Below are 12,373 nucleotides of genomic sequence, written 5' to 3' on the forward strand. Positions count from 1 at the left end.
AATGAATATCAAACTGACATGTTCTAATCACGGAGTAAAGGTGTATTTGAATGTGTAAAGAAACAGACACTCAAATCCAGTTTTTGACTCAAAACACAAAGTGGGACACTTTTGACTTGTTGATGTTCTGATGGATGTGCTGCTCCTGAGAAGGAACTTTAGAAAGTGACTTTTTGATGACTTTGGTTTATCTAGGCTACAACGTGTAAAGGACTTGCTGACTTGACATGAATTTGACTGTAATCTGAGCTCTGTAATTTAGTCCAAATTAGAATCATTCAGATATTATTATTGGGATTGTTTTGTTTGATATATTAATGATTTTTGGTTTGGACTTTTAAAAGAAAAGACCGTTTTAGACCGTGTAATTTCTTTTTTTTTGTAAGACTGCTTTTTCCTTCAAAATACTCAAGGGCCCGTGTCATTCCGTTATTCGGTTCCAACCATCGCGGCCCTCCAAGCGCCTCCCCGCTTCCGTTCGACTGGTGCGCACATTCCTGTCATTTAAGGCCCTGTTCACACTTGACTTCTTTTTTCAACTGCCAGTGTTTTTTACATACAAGCCTTTGGAAAAAGGAAAAAGGATGACGCCTTTTACAGTTGAATTATTTCAACTCTTCAGAAAAGTGCTGGGTGACGTCAAGCGCCTTTCTGACAGCTGACTAATCAGGACGAGTAGTAACCTACATCCCTAGTTACCGGAGCCAAAAAAGATGTCATGCACCCAAAAACGGCGAACTTCCACCAGATATGTGTGCATTGCGTGTCCGCTCCGGTCCGTTACGGGTCAGTGCACCCTCATCCGTCAACACCTCAGTCCGCAGCACGGAGAGCACAGCCGGACAGTTGGAGTACGGAGAAAAAGGAATTTCCGTGGTAATTTTACAGATTCACTCGCGACAGCACGAGATTATACGATGTAGGCCTACGTGGAATAAAACTCAATAAAAACCTCAAACAAACGGTGTTTTTTCTGAACCGTCAAAACGGAGGGTTTTATTCTGAAAATAATGTGTATATGTTTTAATGTTGTATCGGTGTCTGACTTCCCATCCCGTTTGTTGTTTTCTGTGCTAAATTGATGCGTCGTGCTCCGGCCGGCTCTGGCACGGTTGCACCGTAGGCTAGATCCCGTTGTTAAGGTTACAGAAAGCAGCTGCGTGCACCTGCAGCCCTTTCTGTCGGCGCACAGGTTAAAAGAAATCTGATGTGAATGAAGTTGCTCATGTGAGCCGCCTCCGTCTTTATCTTTATACTGACAGAATTTTTCATTATCCTGCGACTGCTGCCGGTATCCTGGAGGACGTTCCTCCCACCTCAGGACCATGATTGGCTGGGCAGGGCACTGTTCACCAAGGACGGCAGAGGGGTGACAGTGCTCACCAGCCAGCTGCGTCTGTGGTGGAACCCCTCAGAGGTGAGGCCCCTCTACACCCAGACGGCGTCCTCGCCCGATGGCTTCTTCCTCAGCCGGTTCTTCCTGTGGGCCCCCTACAGGATGTGGGCATACAGGCTTGTGTGTCCTAACTGTAGGCACAAGTTGACCGGCGCCGGTCTTTACAAGACCGTGAGGAGGGTGCTTGACTTGTGCAGCTGGTACTTCATGGGCACGGAGTACCTTGAATACTGCGCATGTCACAAAAAGTATGCGGCATGGGCGAAGGACATCGTGGATCAGCTGGACTTGTCCCACCAGCTGAAATTTCCAGCCGTCCTCACCTACAATTAAGCAGATAAATGACAGCCACAGACGCTTTGTTGACGGTGACTGTGAGTGTTTGACAGCTGTCGGTGCTTCTCTCCACAGGCTGTCCTGTGAAAAGTCGGTCATCTGCATGATGAAGGAGCGCACTATGGGGAACAGTGCGTCTCGCCTCCGCGCTGCCCTCCTTGAGCAGCACTCTGAGCTGTGGGCGACGTGCACTACTGACTACCTGTCAGTCCTCCGCAAGCTGAGAGTCTCGGGTGCAGCCCCGCCGCGGGATGTGACAGTCCCGCCCATGCACCCGATCCCCACCCGACACTGGCTGCTGTCGGTCCTCCCACGACTAGACGTGACAAAGGCCAGGATCACGTCAGTGTTTGGGGTTATCCTCAAGATGGACTCCACCAAGAAGGCAAGCTGCGATAATAAAAACCAGTAAAAGGAAATGTGGACACGGCAGGCGTTGTGTGACCATTTGTGTCTGTCTGTATTTTTACCGCAGATCACCAAGAAGCTTGCGGGGGAGGCCGCACGGACCGCCGCCTGGGCCACCAACGTGGGCAACGAGCACGGGCAGGTGCTGGTGTCCGTCCTCACCGACTCGGAGGGTGAGGGGCTCTTGCCCATGGCGGCCGGTCTGATGCGGCACTACAGGGAAGCAGGACAGCGCCTTCCTCGCGTCATCTACATCGACCGGGACTGCTGCGTCGCCTGTGAATAGTGGGCGACCACACTAGTTGCCTACTTACTCAGGGGACAGATCTTCTCCTTTCTCTGGGGAGATTATTTGTCATTATTGTCGAAAACCTGGTCACATAAAGTCACGTTGTCCAGCCCTACAAAGAAAGGGGCAGAACGGTTTGTGTTGTCACCCAATCACAAATGAAAATCCTTACAGATATGACTGCTAAGGTTGAGGAGGACACGGTAGCCAAAGCATCTAACCCAGAAAAAGTTTTCCCCGTTGACTTAGCAGATACAGTCTTTCCTAAATGGTGTGTGGATCAGCTGCCTGTGTTGAACAGAGAGACGTTGGTTACAGGGCAGAAACAGGACCCCACTCTGAGCTCTCTCAGGGAGACAGCTCTATCTTTGGAGGAGAGTGCAAACATGGCGGAGGGATTTTATTTACAAGATGATGTGCTGATGAGAAAGTGGAGACCCCCGAATCGACCTGCCACTGTGGAGTGGAGTGAGGTTAGGCAGGGTTATCGTAGCAGTGCTAGGTTTGGCCCATGAGACACCATTAGCTGGCCATTCAGGTATTCGAAAGACTCAGGCTAAAGTTATGAAGCATTTTTACTGGCCTAAACTCCATAAGGATGTGGTATCTTTTTGTTGTTCTTGCCACCCTTGCCAGCTGGTGGGGAAACCCAATCAGAAAGTCCATGTAGCTCCATTGACCCCTGTGCTGGTTGTCGAAGAGCCCTTTTCTAAAGTGGATATAGACTGTGTTGGCCATTTGCCTAAGACTAGGAAAGGCAATGAGTTCCTTTTGACCATAATGGATGTCACTACACGTTTCCCTGAGGCTGTCCCTTTAAGAAATATTAAAGCCAGAACCATCATAGAGGCCCTCTTAGGTTTCTTTTCCCGGTTTGGTTTGCCAAAGCAGGTGCAGCATGATCAGGGAACGAATTTTGTGTCTGGAGTTTTTCAGGATGTGATGTGTGAACTTGGTATTACACAAGCAGTTCCTCAGCTTATCATCTGCAATCTCAAGGTGCTCTTGAACAGGCTCATCAGACCCTTAAAACAATGTTGAAGACTTACGGCATTCAGTTTCCTGGGGATTTGGATGTTTCCCTTCCATTTTTGCTTTATTTCCATGAGAGATTCAGTGAGTGAGTCCACCGGATTTACGCCGTTTGAGCTAGTGTTCGGCCATGAGGTTAAAGGTCCCCTGAAGTTGTTCAAGGAGCAGTTGCTTCAACCTAAACCTGATACCACTATGCTGCAGTATGTGTCCGAATTTAAAGATTGGTTGTGGTCAGCCTGTTGGGTTGCCAGGGAGAATTTGCATCAGACTCAGATGTGTATGAAGGGTCAGTTTGACCTAAAGGCTGTTGACCGGCATTTTGCCATTGGGGACCAGGTTCTTGCGTTGGTGCTGCAGCGTGCATCTGGTCTAAGTGCATCATTTTGTGGTCCCTATACTGCTGTGAAGAGGGTAGGAGACAAAAACTATATTATCAGCACTCCTGAAGGCAGGAGAAAGACAAGACTGTGCCACATAAACCTGTTAAAGCTGTATCTGGGTCGTTCATGTGGTCCTGCTGTGGCCTGTGCAGTTATGGGGCTGGTTGCTGAAGATGACAGTGAGGAAGTGGAAACTGTTGGGTTCTGGCTGAGAAACTCTGAGGCTCTTAGGTCGCTTGATGACCAACTTGGGCATCTACCTGCAGAGTGTCAGAGTCAGATGAAAGCTCTGTTGGCCGAGTTCTCCCCCCTGTTCCAGGATGTCCCAGGGTGCACGTCTCTAGCGGTGCACGATGTGAATGTGGGCAGTGCGGCTCCAATCAAACAGCATCCGTACAGGTTAGCACCATCTAAACTGGATTGTTTGAGGGAAGAGTTGTCTTATATGATGAGCATTGGGGTGGTAGAGCATGGGCAGAGTGAGTGGAGTTCTCCAGTGGTACTTACCCAAAATCTGATAATACGTCAAGACCTTGTATTGACTACAGGAAAGTGAACCAGCAGACTAAGGCTGATGCCTTTCCAATTCCCAGACTTGAAGACTGCATAGACAGGATCGGAGGAGCAGAGGTTTAGTTAGACCTACTGAAAGGCTATTGGCAGGTGCCTCTGACTCCACAGGCTAGGGAGATTTCAGCCTTTGTGACACCGGATGGTCTGTATATTTGCAATGTTCTTCCGTTTGGCATGAAAAATGCTCCCGAGTTTGGGAAGGGACAAGTAACCTATCTTGGGCATCAGGTGGGTCAAGGGAAGGTAATGCCTCGTCGTGCAAAAGTGGAGGCGATCCTTGATCTTCCGGTAGCGAGAAACCGACGAGATGTCATGAGAGTGCTAGGCATGTGTGGGTTTTACAGAAGATTTGTTCCCAACTTTGCTGTGGTTGCTGAGCCATTGACTAACCTTTTGAAGAAAGATGTGAAGTTTGTGTGGACAGATGCCTGTGAGTGTTCCTTCGGAGGGTTGAAAGCCATCTTGGCATGTAAACCCGTGCTGCTTGCTCCGAATTTTGATGCACCTTTTAAACTTGCCATAGATGCTTGTGATATTGGGGTCGGAGCTGTGCTCCTACAAACAGATGAGGCTGGACAAGACCAACCAGTAGCTTATTTCTCTCGAAAGCTAAACAAACACCAGAATGCTTATTCAACTATTGAGAAGGAAGCTTTAGGTCTGGTTTTGGCAGTCAAGCATTTTGAAGTATATGTGTCTCATTCAGTCCGAGAGGTTGTGGTGTTCACGAACCACAATCCCCTCTCTTTTCTGGCAAAGTTCAAAACATCGAATCAGAGAGTGTTCAGGTGGGCGCTAGTGTTGCAGCCTTACAGTTTGGTTGTACGGCATGTGGCGGGTAAAGACAACATCTTGGCTGATGCGCTGTCTCGCATGCCAGTAGGAGAGCCCATTTGTCCAGTCAGTTGCCAGTTCAGTTTGTACACTAGTGTAGTGATTTCCTTCCTAAGAGGAAGATGAGGTAAACTGATAGTTCTGTTAAAATAGCTGAGGTTTGTGCCTTTTTAAAGGAAAGGAAGTGTATAAATGTGTGTGAGAGCTGAAAGGAAAATGGTTGGTGTCACAATTTAGTAGTGTTTTAAAAAAAAATTTTGGGGAGGGATGTTATGATAATGCGTTAGGAGGAGAAGCAGGGTCAGTACTGATGACACACCTGAGGGGGGTGTGGTGGCTCTGTCTCTGTAACCTTCATTAGCAGCACCTGCGGAGGAGCCGGCGGAAATTGGTTTTGAATCGAAGAGACACCACGAGGGAGACGCGAGGACGCAAGACACCTGAGAGGATGAATCTGAAGTAACGTTTCTTTTTGTTTCAACACTTCACGGGTTCTTTTTGCACATGAACTAAACTGATATGAAAGAGAGGGCTGGCGGAGGAGATTGTACCCAAGTGACTCCGTGGATTGGGCTGTCCGAGTGAGCTGGTCACGGCACGTACAAGGATCTTGGCGGTGAGTCACCTACACGCACCCCTCAAACAGACAGGACAGTTGCACACACATTCAGGTAAGGCAGGATATACCTTAACGTTTACTACGCAACACGTAAGGAGAGGCAATAAGTTACGGGCTCACTGGCCTTAGCGTCAGGCGCAAGGATAGCATTTAGCGGTGGGTTTGTGTAGCGGCGTTACACTCCTCCTCGTTGGAGTCGTTCCAACTCCACCTGTGCCACTTCATCCCTGGTGAGTGTGAAATGCCTTAACCCGTCAGCCAATGCCCTCCACCTCCAGGTGTACCTGCTGGAGGGCCTGGTGAGGTGGAACAAAAGCAGGGCCCGCGCAGGGGTGCGGGGTGCCCCTGCGCCTCTACGACGCCCGGTTGGTCAACGGTCTCAACCAGGCCGGGATCCTGAACAGCCTGATGGCACGGAGGACTTGGATGAGGAGGGGGAGGAGGAGGAGCAGCAGCAGGACGAGGGGATCCAGGAGGATGTGGGGGACATCAGGTTTGCCGAGCTTATTACCTGGCTCCTCTGGCATCCTGTGCCTGCCCCGCAGTCCCCAGCGCCGCCTCCGACCCTGTTGGGGTGGAGGCAATTTTTTTTGGAGCTGTGCCGCACACACTACAAGGGACGCACCCTCGCGGAGACCCCAGTGAACCACTGGGAGGCTGTCATGAGGGACTACAGCGTCATCCGGGACAATGTCATTAGTCACCGGAACCTCCTGGCAACCGCCCCCATCCAGCTGTACGAGGTCAACAAGCGGACGCTCATGCAGTGGTGAGACTTGTGTGTTTCTGCCTGTCGTGCTGTGATTTACCGATTGATTGATTGTGGGCTGATGATGACAACCCCTGTGTTTGAATGTGCTTCTGTCAGGTACAACCAGAGGTGCAAGGACCTGATGATGGACGCAGTGTGCGCGTCGGTGCCAGGGCCAAGCAGACCGCGGCAGCTGCCGCAAGCACGAGATCTGCTGGCGAAGCCTGTGCAGCCTGACCGGCCAAGCCCCTGGCACCCGAGCTGCACGAGCTCATCAGGTCCACCGCTGCCGCTGCCCCGTCCGCGTCCGCCGTGGCCTCGTCACCCGGGACACCCTCCACCTCCACAGCTGCTCCGCCCGCAGCCTCCTCTGTGCCCCGTACCACCGCTTGGCAGAGGAAGGTCAGGGAGGAGCAGCAGCGCCTGGCCGCGGAGACGGGAGCTCTCCTCAAGCCACTGTGACTGTGGCCAAGACCAAGGCGCATGGCCACAGTCGCTACCGGGGAGAGCACTTCTGCTCCAAGGCCGAGGGACACTCTGTGGAGGCCTGGCTGGCGGAAAAGCGGAGCAAGGACCCACTCCGGGTCATTGACCTGTTTCTTTAATCAGTAGCATCAACCTTTTATGATTGCTGCAAGTTTGTGACATGATGATGATTCTGACACAATTTCTCCTTCTTTTTTTCTTCAGCTCCAACCGCCCCAGCAGCCTGCCCAGCAACAGCAGCCTGCCGGTGTGCGGACTGCACACCAGCCTGCCCCTCACATCCTCACAAAGAGGAAGAAGTGAGAGAGTGAGGGGCCGTTTGTAAATAGAAGTTTTTTATAAATAGTGTAAATCAGGGGTGCCCAACCTTTTTTGAACCAAGATCTACTTTTAAAGTTGCCAGTCTGCCGAGATCTACCAGTCCACATAGTGAGCCATAGCCTTTATATATGCCTACAAGCGCATTTAATACGCACGCAACAAACAGAAAATAATTTCAGATATAATAAATGACAGTTCTGAGTCATAAAAAATAATACAATATCGACATACTTTTTTAAAAACTTTTATTTTAGGGTATTTTGTATTTATATCACATGTGTTTTTCCCTTAATTTAGTTTATAATAAACAACTTTAATCTGTGTGGAGATGTTCACAGACTACAGCAGGCTGCTGTGAGATGATGTTGCTTTTGTTAAATTAGCTGCAGACACGGTGAGAGTGCACGGAGTAAAGTCGAACCGACCGTTTGACCGGGTCACGTGTGTTCCCGCCTCGGTCTGTACGGATCAACTGTGTGCTGTAGCACTAAAAGTAAAAAGTAAAGTAGGTTCGCGTGGGGGCTTGCGCTCCAGTGCGTGTGTGCGTGTGCGTGTGTGTGTGTGTGTTTTGTATGTTGGTGTGTCTCGGCGTGCCCCGCGATGCTCACAGTCATGACAGCAGAGAGGAGCAGAGAAAAGTAACTGCAGCTACATCAAATGCGCTTAATACTCATAGCATTGTTTCTATATATGACTTTTTGGTAAAACTTTTACCTGCCCCGGTTTTACCTGCACGTCCTTGCGCGTGCCTGCACTCTCTTGAGCGCGCTCTCTCTCTCTCCCTTTCCCCCGCTCTCTCGCTCGCTCAATTTCATGAATAAATGAAAAATGAAATACAAACAGGTCGGAAGTATACTTGGGCTCCCCACCCAGGTATCGTCTATGTGTGGGAAACACTTCAATGAGATGAAATTGAAATCACGTTTCTATTTTACAATTGTATTTCATATTGACTAAACATCTCGCGATCGACTGAGAATCAGTCAGCGATCTACCTGTCGATCGCGATCGACTGTTTGGGAACCCCTGGTGTAAATAAAGTAAAAGTGTATTGTTTAAATAATGTAAAAAAATAAAATAAAATACCAAAAAAAATAAAAATGTAAATACTGTAAATGTGATGAATGTAAAAAGACCAGATATATAATGTACATATTGTATATAATGTATATACTGTGTATAGTTTATTTTCTCTCTTCAGTAACTGACTGTACAAAGTCTGTTTGCACTTTAAATCTGACTGTCTGTTTGCACTTCAGAGATGTGAGTAAATTGTTGAATTATAAGGGGAATCTAACCTGTAATTTGGCATTTTCTTAAATAAATTTGGTCATTAATTGATTGAAAATGTCTTTTTGTCTTTTCACTGATAATGACTTTCCTGAATATCAACATTGCTGCCTCACACTTTTATCATAAACTATGACATCTGTCGCACCCTGAGCAACCTCATGTGTCTTGACACATTGACACTTGACACATTCATGAGCTGTCAGATGCCATGACAGGTCACAACATGATAGATAGATAGATAGATAGATACTATCTAAAGACTAATTTCAAAACACGGCAGGGAGAAACCATGTTGCTGGTGACCGTGGGAAAATCCAATATAATTATAACAATTCTTAAATCTAACATGCCAAATCAAAGCTTTTTGATCTGCTGTCATGTCCTTGACCTCTGACAACCTTCAAAGGTGACCTTTGATAGGCTTGATCCCCCCCTCGAGACCAGGAAGCCTTGGAAGCTTTAGCCAATAGTAAAGTGTTGCTTTACATTTGCATCCATCTCCTGTACTTCTGACAGTAGGTGATCAATGGGGAGTGCTCACTGACGAGGCCCCCATTGTTTGCGGCACCTTCCTGTCTAGGTGAAAGAACTTGTTGAAAGCTGACCGTCCACCTCCTGCAGAGAAAGTAAGAAATAGACTTCAAATGTTCAGACATTTTAGGAAAAGCATAAATGCTGTCTTTTGTACATTTGTACTGAAATTTCAATGTCATGTTTTTTGGTAGACGTCACCGACGCCGACCAGGGTCCCAGCAAGAGGGACTCTGGAACCTCCTGGTCCGGGACCACCACTGCTGCCTCCAGCGAGGAGGAGTCCGGAGCGACCGCTGCTGCCTCCGCCACACAAAGTGCATCCACCTCTGGCTCCCGCACACCTACCCGCTGTACCCTGTATGTTATCCCAGAGGGATTATTACTAAAATTTGTGATTTTAGTGGCTATAATACGATTAGCAATTGAATAGGAGGGGAGAAAGCAAAAACCAAAATAGTTACAATCCAAATAAATAGGCTTTCTTCTCAAATTAGCTCTGAGATAAGTTGAAACTAAACCACCGCTGCCGAGCAGTTAATAAAAAACTAGATCAAAGGGCAGAACAAAGAAACTCACTAGAGCTGAGACACCAAGGCCACCAGGCCATGTTTATTGAGAAACCAAAAAGTCTGGGTCAAAAATGCCCAGCACCAACAAACTACACTTATAGAGCTGCTGGAAATAGTAAGCAAGGCAAGTGGTGCTTATGAAGAATCACAGAGTGCTGCAACTCAAGGGAATATATAAGTTTAACACACCTGGTCCAAATCAGGGCCAATCAGTCTCACACACACACACACACACACACACACACACACACACACACACACTCGACATGACACTGCACAGAGATGATTACCTCCCCACCGTCAGTGAGAGATCAGAGTGATCTCCCTCACAATAAAATTGGAACGATACAGAGAAGAACAAGCCCTCCCCTCAGTCATTAAGTTTCATAAAATTCACTCAATTTTACCTACATGTGGTCTATCATCTTATGTTAGCTTAATTGCTAATTCAGATCAAATACTAGCTTGCCACAGCTGCAAAATATTGTCCAGTTAATTATTCTGATGCCTGAGGCTGATTACCTATTTAGCTAACATTTGAAGATGGCTTTCTTGAGCTCCATAAGAGCTCTTGAACTGAATGCCATTATCCGATTATTGACTTCAACACAAGAACATTCAAACTTTAAAGAGGTCATATTATGCGTTCATATATTTAATCTATGTATCTACTAAAGTATGTTCACAATAGCTAAAGTTCGAAAAAAGTGTCTGTTTTCATGTACTGCCGCTCCATGCACCGGCTCGCTTCTGACTCTCTCTCTAAGGCTCTGAAGTGCCCACGTTCAGAGTCCCCACGTGTGCCAAGTCTGATCTAATTGGTCGGCCTGTCGGCTCTGCCGTAATTGGTCAGTCGCTCATCACGGTTCTCAGAAATGTCACACCCCTTTTACCATATTGGGAATGCAGCCACTTTGGCTCCGAGGGGAGCATAAACATTAGCACCTTAGCACTACTGTGCTACCGCAGACTGCGTCATATCGTGGGCGTGCTACAGAAGTTAACGGGCGTGCAACATGAGCTGCTGGGCTTGCCACAACGAGCCAATGGGCTTAGATCAGTGATCTCACACTGACAAGACGTCACACTGGCAAATTTTTTTTCAAGGGGGGCTAGAACCGAACGTTAGATGCAGCTAATGCTGCAGCTGACAGGAGGACGTAGGAGAAGCTGCGTTTCCGCGGACTTTGAATTTTTCCACATAGATGTGCCTAAACATGCACAGGACACATGGAAAACACACTAAAGAGCATATAAAACCAGAAAAAGCATAATATGGGACCTTTAAAGGAGACCTTTTGAAGGGATCTGTTTATTTGTTGTTTATGCTGGTTTAAAGGGAAACTGAATATTTTGTTTTCAATATATATATTTCATTTAAAGTATACTGTGGCTCCAGTTCTTATTGTGTCTGTCAAATTACTTTAAAAACCCCTCCTGAGAACCTAGACACTGGTCCATTATATATTTGAATATACTGTGATCCCAGGTTACATTTAGAACAGATTTCAACCATCATTTATGTACATGTACTATAGTACTAGGTCATAGCTCAATAACATGATGCAGTTGATAGGTCAGCAATACTTTTACATTTTCTGAAATCTCAAACATTCCTTTAATGTTCAGTAAAAACAAAGCTTAGCATCTAAAATTGAACACATGGACATTTGGCTGTGAATGAAATTATTTATTCCTAAAATAAAAGATTAATAGTTGTGCAAAATAATTGTTCTTGCCGTCAGCTCATTTTCCCAACCAAATATCAGAAAATCAATCCGACAATTGCCCATTTAGTAGTGGAGCTTTATGTTAAGGTGTGTAGGTTCCTGCAGATCAGCAGACACTCCAATAATGACTTGTTTAGGGCTCAAGAGGTAAAGTTTCAGAGTTTCATTAAGACTTGTTCATTTGGGACACTCTGCTCCTTGTATGGAACTTCCCTGTAACATGCAATTGACTTATTGGAAACTTAAACTTTAAACTTGACTCAGGACTCAGTAATAAAGACTTCACACTTTGTTCAGGCAACATTTCTCACAAGTAAATCATAATTTATTCCTACTGTTAAAAAAAGTTAAAATACTTTGACTTTGGATCCATTTGTAGGTCCTCTTTCAACCCAATTGCACAGGAACCACACAGGAACCAACCTCCCCAGGCTGTAATTTGATTTTAGTCTTAGTTTTCAGTCTGTTCAGCTTCATGTTTTCTTGTTTACATAATGCTGCAGATCTTGGACCTTCCTTCTGGGTCCTCCAGGCCCCTTTTGTCCCGAACCACCACGGCCTGGTTCCCGAAGCTGCTGTACCAGGCTGAATGGCTGCGATTCAGGTAGTTGGAGGGAGGGGCTGTCTGCAGGTCCTGTTGCTGCTGCTGCCAGATAAGCAGGGATGTGTCTCTATACCTCAGCCGGGCAAAGGCCTCGGACAGGGCTTTTTCTGCCAGAGGGGGGCGACCAGGACCAGGACACCTTTCTGCAGCTGTCTTCTCCTCTACAGCAGCTGAATCAGAGTCTGACATGATGGAGGTTTCAGGGCTCCATGAAC

Source organism: Labrus mixtus, chromosome 5 (genome assembly GCF_963584025.1).
Source record: "Labrus mixtus chromosome 5, fLabMix1.1, whole genome shotgun sequence".
In the NCBI taxonomy this organism is placed as follows: Eukaryota; Metazoa; Chordata; class Actinopteri; order Labriformes; family Labridae; genus Labrus; species Labrus mixtus.